The sequence below is a fragment of the Astatotilapia calliptera genome, chromosome 1 (assembly GCF_964374335.1).
Source record: "Astatotilapia calliptera chromosome 1, fAstCal68.1, whole genome shotgun sequence".
In the NCBI taxonomy this organism is placed as follows: domain Eukaryota; kingdom Metazoa; phylum Chordata; class Actinopteri; order Cichliformes; family Cichlidae; genus Astatotilapia; species Astatotilapia calliptera.
In genome coordinates this window covers 37,713,380-37,729,660 of record NC_137422.1, presented here as the reverse complement: position 1 = coordinate 37,729,660, position 16,281 = coordinate 37,713,380, and the positions used below count along the sequence as shown (strand labels likewise).

The 16,281-nt window shown below is 39.0% G+C and overlaps 1 long non-coding RNA gene across 1 annotated transcript; it reads left to right on the top strand.

The window, feature by feature from the left end:
* Window positions 1–13,953: 13,953 nt before the first annotated feature.
* On the top strand, window positions 13,954–14,357 carry LOC145429820 (uncharacterized). The gene is made up of 2 exons (XR_013910153.1): window positions 13,954–14,094; window positions 14,185–14,357. It is a non-coding gene; the product is annotated as an uncharacterized LOC145429820 (long non-coding RNA).
* The last annotated feature ends 1,924 nt before the right edge of the window (window positions 14,358–16,281 follow it).

Here is a 16,281-nt window from a genome sequence, read left to right as displayed (position 1 = left end):
ATTGAAAAATTGCGTACACCTGATCTGTCTTAGTCCATTTTTACATTGCTCAGCTTTTATACTTTCATGCTTTTATGTCAACATTTTATTTTTCCATGTTTTATTATATTGTATTGTTGCTATTGTTCTTGTGCTACTGTAAGGTGACCTTGAGGGTCTTAAAGGTGCCTTTAAATAAAATGTATTATTATTATTATATTTTTTTTATTCTTATTACTATTATTATTATAAGTACTTTCCTTTCATTAGTCTTTGTTTTAAGTGAAACTACAATATGAACATGCAATTTCTCTGAACAGAGCCTGATGGACAAGACCACTGAAGCTTTAAACTGTTTCCAGTATCCAAAGGAGCTTGCAGAGAAAAGCGTCTGGACTTCTTTAAGTTGCTTGAAGACGTTTCACCTCTCATCCGAGAAGCTTCTTCAGTTCACACCCGAAACTCTGGCTGATTGGGACCCACGCCCAGTTTCACACCTTGGCTCAGGCGATTAGAGGATCATCAGGGGGTCCTTTTGTCCCTCTGTGGGGGGAAACTCCCACTAGGTTTATATCTGAGACTCTCCACCATTTGACCTTAGAACTGAAGAAGCTTCTCGGATGAGAGGTGAAACGTCTTCAAGCAACTTAAAGAAGTCCAGACGCTTTTCTCTGCAAGCTCCTTTGACTATATACGATGACCTGGATGACTGAGAACCTTCACAGACATGTTTCCAGTATCACATCCTGCATCACAACCATATGAGTGACTGGAAGCACAACACCCCAGAAACAACATTGTGACTGCTTCTCTGGTAAGATCATCAATTTCTTGTTTAGTCTTTCCATATCACCAGGAAATGTGTTTTTTTTTTTTAATAAAAATTAATTTTTATTTCTATGTCAGTGTCTGGGTAGGGAAACAATCAAAATTAAATGGATTTCACATATTTTGTTCACAAAATACATAAAAATAAATTTTTATTTCATTCATTCATCCATCCTTAGCAGGGTTATGGGGGGGCTAAAGCCTATCCCAGCTACCCCAGGGCAAGAGGTGGGGTACTTTGTACAGGTCAACAGTCTGACAACTGGTAAATACATAAATAAATAAATAAATAAATAAATAAATAAATATTTGTTTATTTTTGCTTTGGAAGAATAAACTATGAAAATATATAGATTTTTTTAAGACACTCCACAGATCACAGATCAGCTAAATGCAAAAGTCAGTTACTCAATTTAGTGGCACACCATTCAAAAACCTCTAAACCTCTACTTCTTAAAAAAAATTTGATTCTTTTCTGCTCTATGGTAAATGGCCTGTATTTATATAGCGCTAAGGACCCCAAAGCGCTTTACACATCCAGTCATCCACACACTGGTGATGGCAAGCTACATTGTAGCCACAGCCACCCTGGGGCGCACAGACAGAGGCGAGGCTGCCGGACACTGGCGCCACCGGGCCCTCTGACCACCACCAGTAGGCAACGGGTGAAGTGTCTTGCCCAAGGACACAACGATCGAGACTGTCCAAGCCGGGGCTCGAACCGGCAACCTTCTGATTACAAGGCAAACTCCCAACTCTTGAGCCACGATTGCCCACGATCACCCTCTAATCAGCTTATGTTTCCTATAAATGGTTGCTGTAGAAATTTTTATGAAAATACGTGACCTTTTCTTTTTCTTATGTGCTTCTTACACGTTGATCCCTTTCTCTCTTGTGTGCAGATTAAACACACTGATACAACATGACAGATTGGATAAAACATACACATTCCATCATACGGTACAGGAAAGAACGAACACAAACACTCCTGCTACATAACAGCCTGGTTCTCTCTACAGGCGCTCATTGTCGCTTTCTATTTTACAACTGCTTGGTTTAATCTTGGCCTTAGGTGCTGAATGTATTAAATCCACCAGAATCACATGCCCTGCTGTTTTTCTGCAACACAAAAGTAGAGGGGCAATTTTCGTTTGTGTAGGCGAGCCATTATAAAAAGAGTGTCAGTCAGACTACTAACTCAGACTACTAAAAAAAAAAAAAAAAAAAAAAAAAAAAAAAATATATATATATATATATATATATATATATATATATATATATATATATATATATTTATTAGGGGTGCAACGATACACAAAATTCACGTTTCGTTTCGGTTCGATACTTTGGTGTCACGGTTCGATATTTTTTCGATACAAAAAAAATGTTCATGCCTTTTTAATTTGTCATTTATTAAAATTATAAATATATATTTTAACTCAAAAGTACAGTTTTTAAATTTAACCCTAACCCTTGTGCGTGTTTTTTATTTTGACAGCGAATGCGCACCTGCGGACCACTTATGTGCAGCCCTGGTTATTTAGCTCGTCATATTGCAGCCACAGAAATTCTTTTGTCCATAAAACCATAAAGCTGCACTTTCTTTTTGCCTTATAGTCTGATTTGTCATAACTTCTCAGTTTTGTGGTAAGCTTTTCTTTGGCTGTCACTTCTTCACCCTGACCTGTCTTATTTGGCTCAGCAGAACTAAAATATATATCTGTCTGTGAAGGTCATCGTAGTCAAATATAAATCCTGCTGCTTTTACACACGCACTCACATAAGCTCAGCGATTCTCTGCGCGATCAACCTCTCACATGTTTAAGCTTGCTGCGGGAGATTTCACTTGTCATGTTTGCATAGTAAGCTAACGATTAATAAGACGATGTCAGAGGAATTGGTGCACAAATTATCATCACTCACAGATCAGTGCTATCATTGCAAAGTGAAAGCAAAAAAACAAGCGCAAATTCAAACGCGATTTCAATATGTCACATATTGACAGTGGCTCACCGATGCCAATGACATAATTACCCAGCTACATTTCCGAAAGAATGCAAAAGCATTGACATATATTTTTCCTACAATAGCCCGACGGGCAGGGCAGAGATAGATTTTGGTACCCCGACTGAAAAGATCGCTAGCCCCGGGACGTCGGGCTAGCGATATTGCGAGCCCTGTATCTGATTGAGGAATCACTCATCTTTGGAAAAAGAGAGTTTATTACAGAGAAATGTCTCTTTCCAAAATAAAAGCTATACTATCCGCTTCTTCTGGGCTATATTCTCAGCAGCATATTAAACATATAAGGAGAATCATGTGCTAACAGCTGTCTAAATGACTTGGCTAAAGTTAGTAGCATGCTTGCTTGTTTTTTTTCTGCTTCCACTTGTCTTTGCACTAGGATGATGTCGGCGTAAATGTGCAGTCATATTCGTTGTGTTCCCACTAGTGCTTTCAGGTTAATCTCGTTGAAATGACATTAACGCCACAACACGGCAAATCTCCGTTAACGAGCTCCGTGCATGGGGCTAGACGGCCAACACGTTAACGAGCTAACTGCGCTAACACACTAGCTCCCACCCATGTAATTGAGCATTGCGTGGCACATCCAACATACTGTTTTACTTTAGTGCATGACTCGCTTACCTTCAGGGTCATACATCACATGAAAACCAAAATAATTCCAAACGCCAGATCTGAATGAGGGTGCGGGAGGTCCATGTTGTAAGGAGAGCTTAACTTCTGTCTCGCTAGCTTGCCCTGCGCTCTTCCTTCTGACGATGCTGTCTGTGTTGAGCGCTCAGTGAATCTGTGTTCGACTACTCCGCCTAGGCTGCACTGTCGAGCCTAGGCGGAGTAGTCGAACGCAGATTCACTGAGCGCTCAACACAGACAGCATCGTCAGAAGGAAAGTTGATAAAATAAATTAAAAATTTTGTATTGTTCGATACATATGCGTACCGAACCGAAAGCACTGTATCGAACGGTTAATATCGATACGAATATCGTTGCACCCCTAATATATATATATATATATATATATATATATATATGTATATATATATGTATATGTATATATGTATATGTATATGTATATATATATATGTATATGTATATGTATATATATATATATGTGTATGTATATATATATATGTGTATGTATATATATATATATATGTGTATGTATATATATATGTATGTATATATATATATATATGTATATATATATATATATATGTATATATGTATATATATATATATATATGTATATATGTATATATATATATATGTATATATGTATATATATATATATATATGTGTATGTATATATATATATATGTGTATGTATATATGTATGTATATTACTGTTGAAAAAGTACATCTTCTGAAGATGCCCAACTAGACATAATTTACATTTGCCCAACTAGACATAATTTACATTTGTTTGTAACTGGCAAATAAAATACAAACTATTTTCAACATGTTGCACAGCACTCATTGAACTATGTCAGTGTTTGGGTAGGGAAACAATCAAAATTAAATGGATTTCACATATTTTGTTCACAAAATACATACAGAAGAATACATTGTTTGTATTTTATGCTCTAATTGGATATTTTGTTGTAGAGAGAAGTTTTGCATGGTCTTTAAGTCTTTTGACATTAAGCCTGACACAACATGCTATCATGAGTGTTTGACTGACAGCTAGAGAAGCTAATTAACATAACTGTGCTCTATCTGGTGCTCTTAACACCAGGGGGTTTAAGGTGATGGAGAGTGTTGTCAGAGTGTTAGTTACCACCTTGGCTTTCAGCACACAAGCTCACACTTCGAGAGCACTATCACCTCATTATCCCCACAGATGTAAGTGCACAACCATGCACAAATACGCACACACACACACATGCATGCAAACATTGTGCACTTTCCACAGCTGAGGCATATACTGATAGTGTTGTACAAAGAAGTAATGAGAACATTCCTCAAGTCCATAACCTTTAACTAAGAAGCTATGCATTTGTATGTGTGTTTGCTTGTGCGTGTGTACATATGTAAGTCTGTGTGTCCCTAACCACTGCCAGATATCTTGGCAGGTAGAGAATAGGCTGTCAGTCAAAAAGGAAAATAACAACAATTGTTTATGGTTTGCCAGAATATTGAATTTTTAGTGAAACGTTTAAAAGGGACAAAGAACAATTCATTTGTCTTTGTGCTGAATGTGATGAATACAGTTACCACCTCATCAAGTGGACCTATTGCAATATAGCAATTAGTGTCAAATTTAAATTGCTTGGTTGACATGTCATTATCTAGAATAAACAGGTATTTCAACAGGAAAAATTCAGTATCAGTTCAGTCAACAGCAAGTTGTTTTTGTTTCCTTGTCTCCACATTTTCCCTAACTTCAAATTACATCTTTAATAATCAAGCACAAAGCTGATATGTCATTCAGCTGCCATGTGGCTTTGCTATCAAAAAAGATTTGCTTGTGATGTGCTGGCTGTGGCTTCCGGAAAACTAGTTTCCCAAATTGCCACCCTTCAGTCATTTTCCTATACCGTTTGTGTCTTACGACCTTGTATCTAGGCCTCGCGAGTGCCTAGCTAGCATGACAACCTTTGTTGTCAAAAACAAAATTCTGGGTACACATTTTCAGTTGTAACCACAATATTTTATGGCAACGCTGTGGCGTCGAGATAGGTGGGATTGAAAGAGATCAAAGTCCCCCTGGGTTACTTCTTATTACATCTGAGATGGGCTAAAATCCAGTCGTTCATGTTTACAGCAATACAGTTTGCTAAAACAGAGTTTATCTATATGTGCTTTTGCTAACAGATAATCATCTTTATTCTTAATCAAAGATATGATCAAAGTTTAAAACTAATTAATATGATGAATGAGAAATGGAAACTGTAAACTGTGTGTGCATGTGTGCAATTTGATATCACATCAAAGCAGTCCACCGTGTCCATTTCATACTTTGCCTCTTCACAGTGTGAAAGGGACATGCAGAAGTTGCGGCACCAGGAGTGCTATTGATCATGTGCTTTGTCACATGAGTTGAGGTGTGGAAAAGCGTGTGGGTCCTTTTTAGCAGATGTTTCAGGTGAAACCTCCTCTGTTTTCTGTTCCACTCTTTTTATTAGACAAAGGTTGCAGTATTATACAAAGAACTTCAGAATCTTCACATTCTGATTCCCTCCCCGACAATTAAACAACAAATAACTGGCAGCCAGCTGCCCAACAAAACATAAAGAAAAATGCAATACACAACCAAACATAAAACCAACAAACACACACATAGTCGTGGGTCTTTCAAAGAAATCCAGGAAGGGTACCACAGTTTATAAAATTTGTTTTTTGACCCACAAAGTGTATAACATATCTTTTGCCCATTGCACATTCCAGGGGGGGAGGAAGGTTTTGTCTGGCCAGCAGTAATGAAAAGTTTTGTGCTCTGAGTCTGGAGTTGGGCAACTTCAGATTTTGGGACCACACCAAACATAGCACAGAGTTGCTCTGGTTTAATTTAATGCCACAGGACTTCAGACATGGAAAAGAGAGTTCCAAAAGTTGGTCAACGAAGGACAGGACCAGTACATATAAAACAATGTACCAGGCGCACCCCCACACCTTCTACAGGTTGGGTCCATCTCTGGGTGTATACGCACCAGCATTAGCCATGGACCAATGCCCCTGATGAACTATGTTAAACTGAATGAGTGTGTGTCGAGCACACATTGATATATTGGTAAATGGACTGGTTCTTATATAGCGCTTTTCCACTCTTCTGAGCACTCAAAGCGCTTTACACAACTTGTGCATTCACCCATTCACACCCACTCGCACAAGCACAACTGACATTCACACTCCGATGAATGCATCGGAGAGCAATTTCGGGTTAGTATCTTGCCCAAGGATATTTGGCATGCAGACTAGGGGAAGCCGGGAATCGAACCACCAACCTTCCGATCAGTAGATGACCTGCTCTACCACCTGAGCTACAGCCACCCATATTGTGAACTTGGCCGAGGATAGAGTTCCACATTCATCCGTGATATGAAAGTTAAGGTCTTGTTCCCATTTAGATTTGATGGCAGCAACTGAAGAACACTGTAAGTTGAAAATTAAACTGTACAAGGCTGATATTATGCCCCTAGAGATTGGATTGATCATTAAAAAAAATCATCTACCGGATTGTCTGGAGGTTTTGGGGAGAATTGTGCTGACATAGTCTGAACATAGTGTCTGACCTGTGAAAAACAAAAAGAATTGAGCAGCAGCAATGCCAAATTTGGTAGATAATTGAAAAAACTTGCAAATTGTCCTTCTATGTCTAACTCTGCAAAAGATTTTAGACCCTTTCTATGCCACATGTGAAAAACACTATCTGTCACTGAAGGAACTAATAGGTGGTTTGCTGCAATTGGGCTTTGAAGTGAGAAAGCCCGGAGATCAAGACTCTTCCAAAACTGAGAACAGATTCTAAGAGACTGTTGGACTATTTTATTATTACTAAGGCAATGCCAGAGAGAGAGTGATGAGCCCAACGTTGCAGACCCTTGGGGCTTAGTTTTCCAAGCCACTAAATTGAACCCAGTCATATTCCAAGAGCACTGATCTAAAGGGAAGCTGCCACTCAGATGCTCAGCTTTGTTCAGAGTAGGGAGGGTAGACATTCAGACTGTATACTGGGGTGGCTGTAGCTCAGGTGGCAGAGCAGGTCAGCCACTAATCAGAAGGTCGGTGGTTCGATCCCAGGCTGCCTCCTGGCTGCGTGCCAAATATCCTTGGGCAAAATACTAACCCCATGTTTGCCTACTGGTGGTGGTCAGAGGGCCCGGTGGCGCCAGTGTCCGGCAGCCTCGCCTCTGTCAGTGCGCCCCAGGGCAGCTGTGGCTACAATGCAGCTTGCTATCGCCAGTGTGTGAATGACTGAATGTAGTGTAAAGCGCTTTGGGGTCCTTAGGGACTGAGTAAAGCGCTATACAAATGCAGGCCATTTACCATATATACGCAGTTATGAGCCGGCGCGTCCCCATCGTCTGGTGTCCTTCACAGTGCTCAGTGTCTTTCTATGTAACCATGGCGCTTTTGGTTTCCCATGTGTACACACCATTATTTTCCTTTCCCTTTATCAAAGGAGTAAACCTGAACACTGCACTCCACGACAAAAATATCCAGTTTGTTGCCTTTGGTTGAGCATTTTTTATTTTCTTTAGTTTTTTGTTGTGTGCTTCAAATTTCTCAAGGCTAGAAGTTGTGCTGGATCACTTTGGTATTTCTTCGTGTGTCAATGCAGTGCTGCAAAAACATTTCATGGGATTTTCTCTTTAGGCTGTACTACCTCGCTCACAGCAGGAGAGCTACAACTTATTTATATGCTGCTGTGATCTATCAGTTATTTAATTTATATGATCGACATAACAACCTTTTGTAGGCTGAGACGGCCAAGAGAAACAGTATCTAAACTTGTGAGAGACCCTCAATTTCTTTAATTAATCATCTAAAAACCAAAACTAAAGTTGTACTGTTGCTGTGGTTTTTTTGCAGCTTGGAAGGCAGTTTGACACTGAATTTTATTAGTTATATTAGCTAATATTAGACACACAGAAAGTCTGCTGTAATGCATTGTCATGTGAAATCTCTGTTGCTTATATATATATCATCTTAATAAATGTGGGATTGTGTCAGCTGGATCACTATTCTAGTAATTAATTTCTCTTCCATACTTACATAGATGTGTCAGTTCCTTTGAAAGGTGCAGAAATAGTTTTGTAAAGTTTTTACCTGTAAAACTCTCTTTGGTGGATTTGAACCCAAAACATATTTTTGTTTCGAACTCTACTTGTTCCTAAAACGAACCAAACTGAAAAGTAAATGTAACAATGAAAGGAAAAAATATACCAGGTGAGACACAAACTCCTGTTAACAATCATGTTATTGAGTAACTCCCATATTTCCTACACACCGTACAAGTATTTAAAAAAAAAACCTTGAAATGGAAATATGCATTATACATGTATTTTCAAGAGTGCTCTATCAGAAAGAAAGAATAAAGACAATTTTTGTTATAATTAAATGGTTTAAATGTCTCTAAGATGCGACGTGAGTGCCTTTGTGTGTGCACAGAGTTTTGTTTGTAAATATACAGAGTTTTATGTCTCAAGTTTATTTATTTTTTGGAATAATTTGCTACTCGAAAATAAATCAAATATAGACTTGGATGGCCACAGCAGATACATTTGGTTCAGGCCGAAGGTTGCTTTTTAGGAGGAGACGCTCATATTAACTGTAAAGTAAATTCTTCAAAAATGTTATGGTTCAAGTTTTCTTCAGAGCTTCAGGGACTCAGCAGCTTGCAGTCATTGATTCAACTTTACATTTTAAATCATATCAAAGAGTGCTTGAACATAAAATAAGGCCATCTGTTGGAAAGCTGAAGAAGCAGATCTTCCAACAAGGATAACGATCTTTTTGCACACTGGGAATGGTTTAAAAAGAAAACATGGAAAGTCTGAACAAAGGAATATTTTTTAGCACAAAGCTAAATTGATGCACACAATTTTCTCCAAGTACTGAATTAATCTTTTAATCACTCACTGATCAAAGTATGCACAGCCTTACTGTTAGTGTGAAAACACCCAAACAGAACATTCCCAGATCATCTGCTCTTTTAAGTGTTCCTTTCAAGTGGCATAATGGCATATTTGCAATATGAATATCTAACGAAAAAGCACAAGGCACATTAATCTTGAATATATCAATCATGGTAACAGATCTCACAAGTATCACAGGCTTGCTTGCAGAGATTATCTCTGTCCTTACTAGACGATTAATCTGTTTCTGCTGTGTGACGACAATCCAACAAAAAGCTCTTTTTTTGAAGAGAATGCTCACAGCATGAAGATAAATAAAACTGAAAGGATCTCCAGCTGTATTATCACAGAAGTTTCTTTAGTGCATTTATTTCAAAGTCTTGAACTTCAGTGGCGTTTTCCAAAGCAAGAGACTGCCGAGTCTTGCTGGGCTGTCTCTCACACTCACACTGTGATTTGTAAAGGCAATTTGACTTTGCTCACCAACTTGTTCCCACTCAGTGACCGAAGGCACATAGCAGTGACAGAATATTTATTTGTGATTTGTTCTGTTTTAAAAGAGAAAAAAACTGACATGTTTTGTTTAATATCCCATTATGTGCTGGCAGACTAGTATTTCAAGTATTTTTGCGATGGTATGAACAAATGTCTGCATGTTTTATAATAAAACTCAGACTTTTATTTACACCATGCACAGACTGAAGAATGATTGTTCGTAAAGCTATAAATGTGTAGATGGGTCTCGTAGAGTCTTGTTTGTTAAGAATCTGTTTTATTGCATTTACTTCAGCAGGAATCACTTCAAAATCAGTAAAATACAAAAATGTATGTTTTGTATCCTCTCTGTTAAGATATTTTAAAGTGTTAGCAGGATACGACAGACTTGCATGAAATAAAACAAAGCTTTTAAACACGTAGTACTTTTTTTGTTTTACAGAATTCTAAAAGAATGAATAATAAATATAATATACTGTTTATACCATGGCTTTGGCTCAGTGCTTGATGGTCATTATTAACTAAGTCGCTATCCATCTGACCAATGAGTAAAGAGTAAATTGGATTTCTCATTGTCTTTGTAGCAGCAGAGATTTCAGATTTTACATTTTAGTTAACTAAAATGTTTTTATTTACATTTAATTTTAGTTTTAGTCGACTATAATACCTATGGTACACAGTTTGGACACAATGATTGCTGTGAATTTTTTATTTTAATTTGAAAAATACTCTGTCGACCCATACTTAGACCATTTTTTTCAGACATTAACGTCTGAAACCATGTTTGAACATGTATATCTCAAACCTGATAGTCCATGTATGACTCAAATCCATTCTCCTCACCCTCTAAACTGAGAGTCTATATTACCTGCAAGATTTGAGTTACTGTGCACAAAAAGACACCACCGCAATAACTCCTAAACCAACTATTCATCATAAGTGTTTATTGATATTTGTATTTTCAGATTCATTTTCTGTCAGAGTCCACTTCACATTTTACAAAAACAACACAAAAAACAAACACAGAGAAAAAAAACACACGCAATTCATCAATTTCAAACACAGAGTTTGGGATCTTCGTGCCGTGAATGGTTTAAAAGCAGTGTGAAGTCTTTGTAAATTCAGGTCACATTTAACCCAGACTTCCACTAGGACGTTTTGGGAGTCTTTATCATTTTACCTGTGTCCTTGGTATGCGTTTAATGTCCAAGAGTGTTGCAGTCATTACCATTTCAGTGTTTGTTTGTTTTTTGTTCTCACAGGGCTCATAGTGACACTTCAAGTCAAAGAGAAATATTGTCAAGTAATTACCCGCTGCTGCTTACATGCTCACACACAAACGCAGACTTTGATTACAGCCACTATCTGCCTTGTTTTAACTGAGCTGTGCTTGCTGGTTAACAAATACTTTATCTCCACCTCACTCCCCCCAGCCAGGCCGCCTTGTTATAGTCAAACATTTTTCTTCTTCCAAGCCTCTGTGTGCATCAGTCTCTGACAGACATGCATGGCGTAGCTGTAAAATTAATTGCACTCTCCTTAAAACAAACTGCGAGTCACACAAAATGCAAATCGAAACAATTTAAAAATGAAAGCCTCAAAGTTTAGATTTAAAATAGCATGAAAGTGCATCTTCTGATATGAGAGGCTAAGGCAATTTCCTTTTTTCATTTTTCATTTGTTTTTAAATGCAAAAGGATATTTTTAAAGGTTATCTCACATTCAGAAATACGGTGCCCATTGTATTCAGACGTATGATTAGCCACTATAATACAATACAATAACTGGTTCTGTTTTGGTCCCAATTTCAATTTGGTAAAATACCCGGTTTTGTCAATCTTAGGAGCAAACAAACGTCTGATTCTTTTTTCTTTGTTTTATATATCAAAACCATATTACACAAATCATTCCGGTAGACAGCTTGTCAGTGTCAGCTACCCTTGTCAGCTGGCTGATTACTTTATTTGTGCCTAATAATGTTCTCTTTTGGGCAAGCTGAAATAACAATTCAAACTGGGATTTGAGTCTCAGTTGACTTTGTTGGTATATTTTATTGATTTTCATGTTTGACTAGGATTCCTTGCTGAGGTCTGATGACCGCCAGATAATCAGCTGGCCAAAGGAGGAGATAGAAACCACTGACATCACCACATATCTGGACTGAAAGACAGCACAGAAGCACTAATCATGGCAACACAGGAACAAGCTCTAAGCACAAGATCGATAGAGGCTGGAGTGATAGATGTGGCTATACCAACTGATGGCAACATCGGGAAGCAGGACATTGAGACGCTCAAGAAATACCAAGGGCTGAGAGAGGAGCTTGAGAAGGTGTGGAGGATGAAGGTAACAGTGGACCCTGTGGCAGTTGGAGCACTCGGGGCAATAACATGCCAAACAGGGCGAGGGGCTCCAGCCAATCCCAAGAACAACAGCTGAGATGTCTGTCCAGAAGAGTGCAGTCTGTCACGATCCTGGGTCTTATGTTTATTTTGATGTTTATAGTATATGGTTAAGCTCATTAGGTTTTCTAGTTCATTTGTTATTAGATTCCCCTTGTGTCTTCCAATCCCTGTTAAGTCTCCCTTGCCCTTCATGTGTTTCATGTCTGTTATGTTGTCAAGTTCATGTAGTCATGTCTGCGTTTCATTAGGTTTCCTATTTTATTTTCTAAGAGGTTCTGTGTTTTGTTGTACTCTTTCCCTGTGGCGTTATGTCCACGTTGTGTCTACTGTGCCTTTCTGTCCCATGTGCCTATGTTCTGTCTCCCCAGTTGCTGTTAAGTTTACATGTTTAGAGTTCAGTCAGTGTTTCCTGTTTTACTTTGAAGGTCCGTGTCTCATGTCAACGTTTCTAGTTTTGCTTCCATTGTCTCGTCCAGCCTGATTACTCCCAGCTGTGCTCTCCTTCTGTGTCTCATTCCCTCGTTATCCCTCAGTGTATATAAGCCCTGTGTTTCTCTTTGTCAGTGTTGTAGTCGCCCTCATGGCTGTGTTTCCTCTGTGTGTTAGTTATCCATGTCCCAGTTTAGTTTAGTTATAGTTTTCGTGCCATTCTGCAATAAAGCAGCTTTTTGAGTTTAATTCCTGTGTGGTGAGTTTTGCGTTTGGGTCCTTCTCCTGCCTGCACACAGCCGAAACATGACACAGTCCTAGGAACAGCAGATACTGCGCAGGACCCTCAAGCTCCCAGGCCTCTGGTAGAGGACCTGAGCTTTTTTTTTTGGTTTGGTAATTGACAATCTGACGATTGAGATTTGTGATTACTGTTATGAAAAAAAAGCATTGACGCTTTCAGGAAAGGTGTAATTGATAACAATTTGCATTCTGAGTTAGTCAAGGTTAGCAAAAGGTAGTGATTTAAATGTTGATAAAACTCGTGCTTCAAATGTTCAGTGGTTTCAGTTTTTGATTAAGACCATCACCACCATCATCATCAAAAACACAATTTAGTCTCTGCAAGAAGATATTGTGAAAAACAAATGAAATACATTGTAACATTTCTAACACATTTATAATAAACAGTTTGCAACAAATATGCTAATTCAAACCCATTATGTTGATAAAAATCATAATTTGTAATCTTTTGTTTGTTGCTAAACATATTTGCTTATTCATATTAATGCACATGGATGTGATTTAATTCATTAAGCAGCATTGATGGGATTCTATTTTAAATGGCAGCACTAAATCTATTATTTTCTTTACAAATTTAATTCACAATATATTTTTCTCTTTCCATCACACGACTATTCTATTCATGGCTACACTGCCTGTCACATAATAAGTTTCTCGAGTCTTGCAACCCCATCTGCAATCTTTGATTATTGAATATTAAGTTATCTTTCCTTCTGTTTGTCTGTTCTGAACTGCTTTTCTTTGTCAGGGTCCTGGGACTGGGCGACCCAGGATCCCTGAGCAGTCATGTATTATATTATTATTATTATTATTATTATTATTGTTGTGTATTTTGGTGTTGCTCCCCCTTCCCTGTGCTTGTGTATATGTGTGTGTGTGTGGGTGGCTGAGCACTTGTTTATAGGCGGCGTCAGGCCTGGAGGGTGTGGCCCTGCAAGGGGACTGGCCACACCCGAAGCCACACACCTGCTGCTGATCAGGCCTCGTCGGGGGAGCTACTTAAGAGAGTCTTGGAGCTCCCACCGACGCGGGATCATTCCTTGAGACTCCACGTTAGTCGTCCCATTGAATTGAGTTAATGTGTGTAAGTGTATGCCCGCGGTTATTTGTGTCCTGACGGCTGCGTCTATTGTTTCCCGCAGGAGGAGCGTGGAAGGCACGAAGAGCAGCGAGCACCGGGGGGTGCTGACACGGGAGCGGAGAGCACAGAGACACGAACTATTCACGCAGAGACACGACACGGGAGTCTGGGAGAACACGGGGATTTATTGTTGTTTTTGTTCCACTCTGTAAATAAACACACTGTTTATACATAGAGCACCGCGCCTGGGTCCTCCTTTCCCCACTCCTTCCACGGTGTGCCATGCCATACCGTGACATTCTTGATGTGCTGTATTAAAAATCGAAATTGAAGCTGTTTCTGTGCTGCTGGTGATACAATAGTTTGGACTTCATTATGCATGGTTGGAGGTGGTTTACAATACTAAAGAGAGAGAGAGAGGGAAAAAAAAGGAAAAACAGATTTATATTTAAGATGTATAATAATAATAATAATAAAAATTTATCAGTTTGTACTTTTAACACAATTATATTTTTGACTGATGAGCTAATTATTGCACCGTTATTCAAACATTTGCTATTGTCACATTATGATTACTAGCTGAATTTGTTTATATGATGGGATGCTTCCCATCTTGGCAATCATTACTCACTGCCAACACCAGCTTCTTTGAATTGTAAATTAAAACAGACAAATACTAGATGGGGACATAATGAAAAATGTGAACAGAAACAGAAAAGGCACGAGTGAGAAGAGTGCTGAAAAGGTCTGAAGAGAGGCAGTGGAAAGTGACAAGTGGAGGTACAGGTGATGGAGATGGAAAAGGGAAAAAAAAGGAGAAGGCAGATTCAGTAAGAGTGATGGCACTGTGAGGGGAGGCGGGGTTACTAGCCAATAGGAGGAGGGGATGAGGCTAGAGCAAACTACTCTGCAGCTGGAAAAACAGTAATAAGCCGTTCTTCACCTCACAGCAGTGCTTTTGTGTAACTGCTGGTCGCCTTTATTAGTGCTCTGAGTAATAATTGAGATGAATGAGTCATCTCAAAGCCTAAGATTTCATGTGTTCTTGTCACGGTTCTAGGTCAGTTTCTACCCAGTATTTTGAGTTTATTATGTTTTGGTTTAATTTTGCATCAGAGATTGTTTTCTTGTTCTCTTGTTGTGTTAATGATGATGATGATGTTTATTATTAGAGTTTCATGTTTCTGTTTATTTGTGTTTAGGATTTGTTCTTCGGTTGTGTCTGCTTAGTATAGGTCTAGTTCCATGTGTCATTTTCTGTCTGTCTCTCAGTGTCGAGTCTGCGTCTTAGTGTGATGGTTTCTTGTTCCTGGTTTCTTGTTCCTGTTTTATTGTGAAGGTCTGCGTCTCATGTGAGTGTGTTCAGTTTTACCTCTTGTCTCGTCTCGTTAATGACTCCCAGCTGTGTCCCCCACCTGTGTGTAATCTCCCTGTGTTTCTCTTAAGTCGTGTCTTCTGTGTTTGTAGCTGCTGGTCCGTCTGTGTAGCCACCATGTTTCATTCGTGTGTTCCCTGCTGTCATCATCAAGTACCATCGTCTTCCTTCCTTTATGTTCAGGTTTGTGTTCTTGTTCATGCTCAGTAGTTTAGTTGTCCCAGTATAGTTTAGTTCTCCATTTTGCCGTTTGCCTCTCTATATTTCGTGTTCAATAAATCACCTTCACACCTTCACAACTGCCTGCGTTTGGATCCTCCTCTACCTTTTCCACACGGCTCTTCTCACTCGCCGTGGCAGTTCTCATATCTACCCAAATATGAAGAAAGTGTCTCAAACCTCTATTTATAAGATTATGAATATGAAATCATGTGTTTTGATTTTGTATTGCTAAAGACTTACTACTTATTTAATAATAATGGATTGCATTTATATGGCGCTTTACAATTCCACTATTCATTCACTCACACTGGTGGAGGCTACAGTTGTAGCCACAGCTGCCCTGGGGCAGACTGACAGAAGCGAGGCTGCCATATCACACCATCGGCCCCTCTGGCCATTACCAGTAGGCGGTAGGTGAAGTGTCTTGCCCAAGGACACAACGACCGAGACTGTCCAAGCCGGGGCTCGAACCGGCAACCTTCGGGTTACAAGACGGACTGCCAACTCTTTGAGCCACCATTGCCACGATCGCCCTATTTCAGCCTTAGTCACATTTAAATA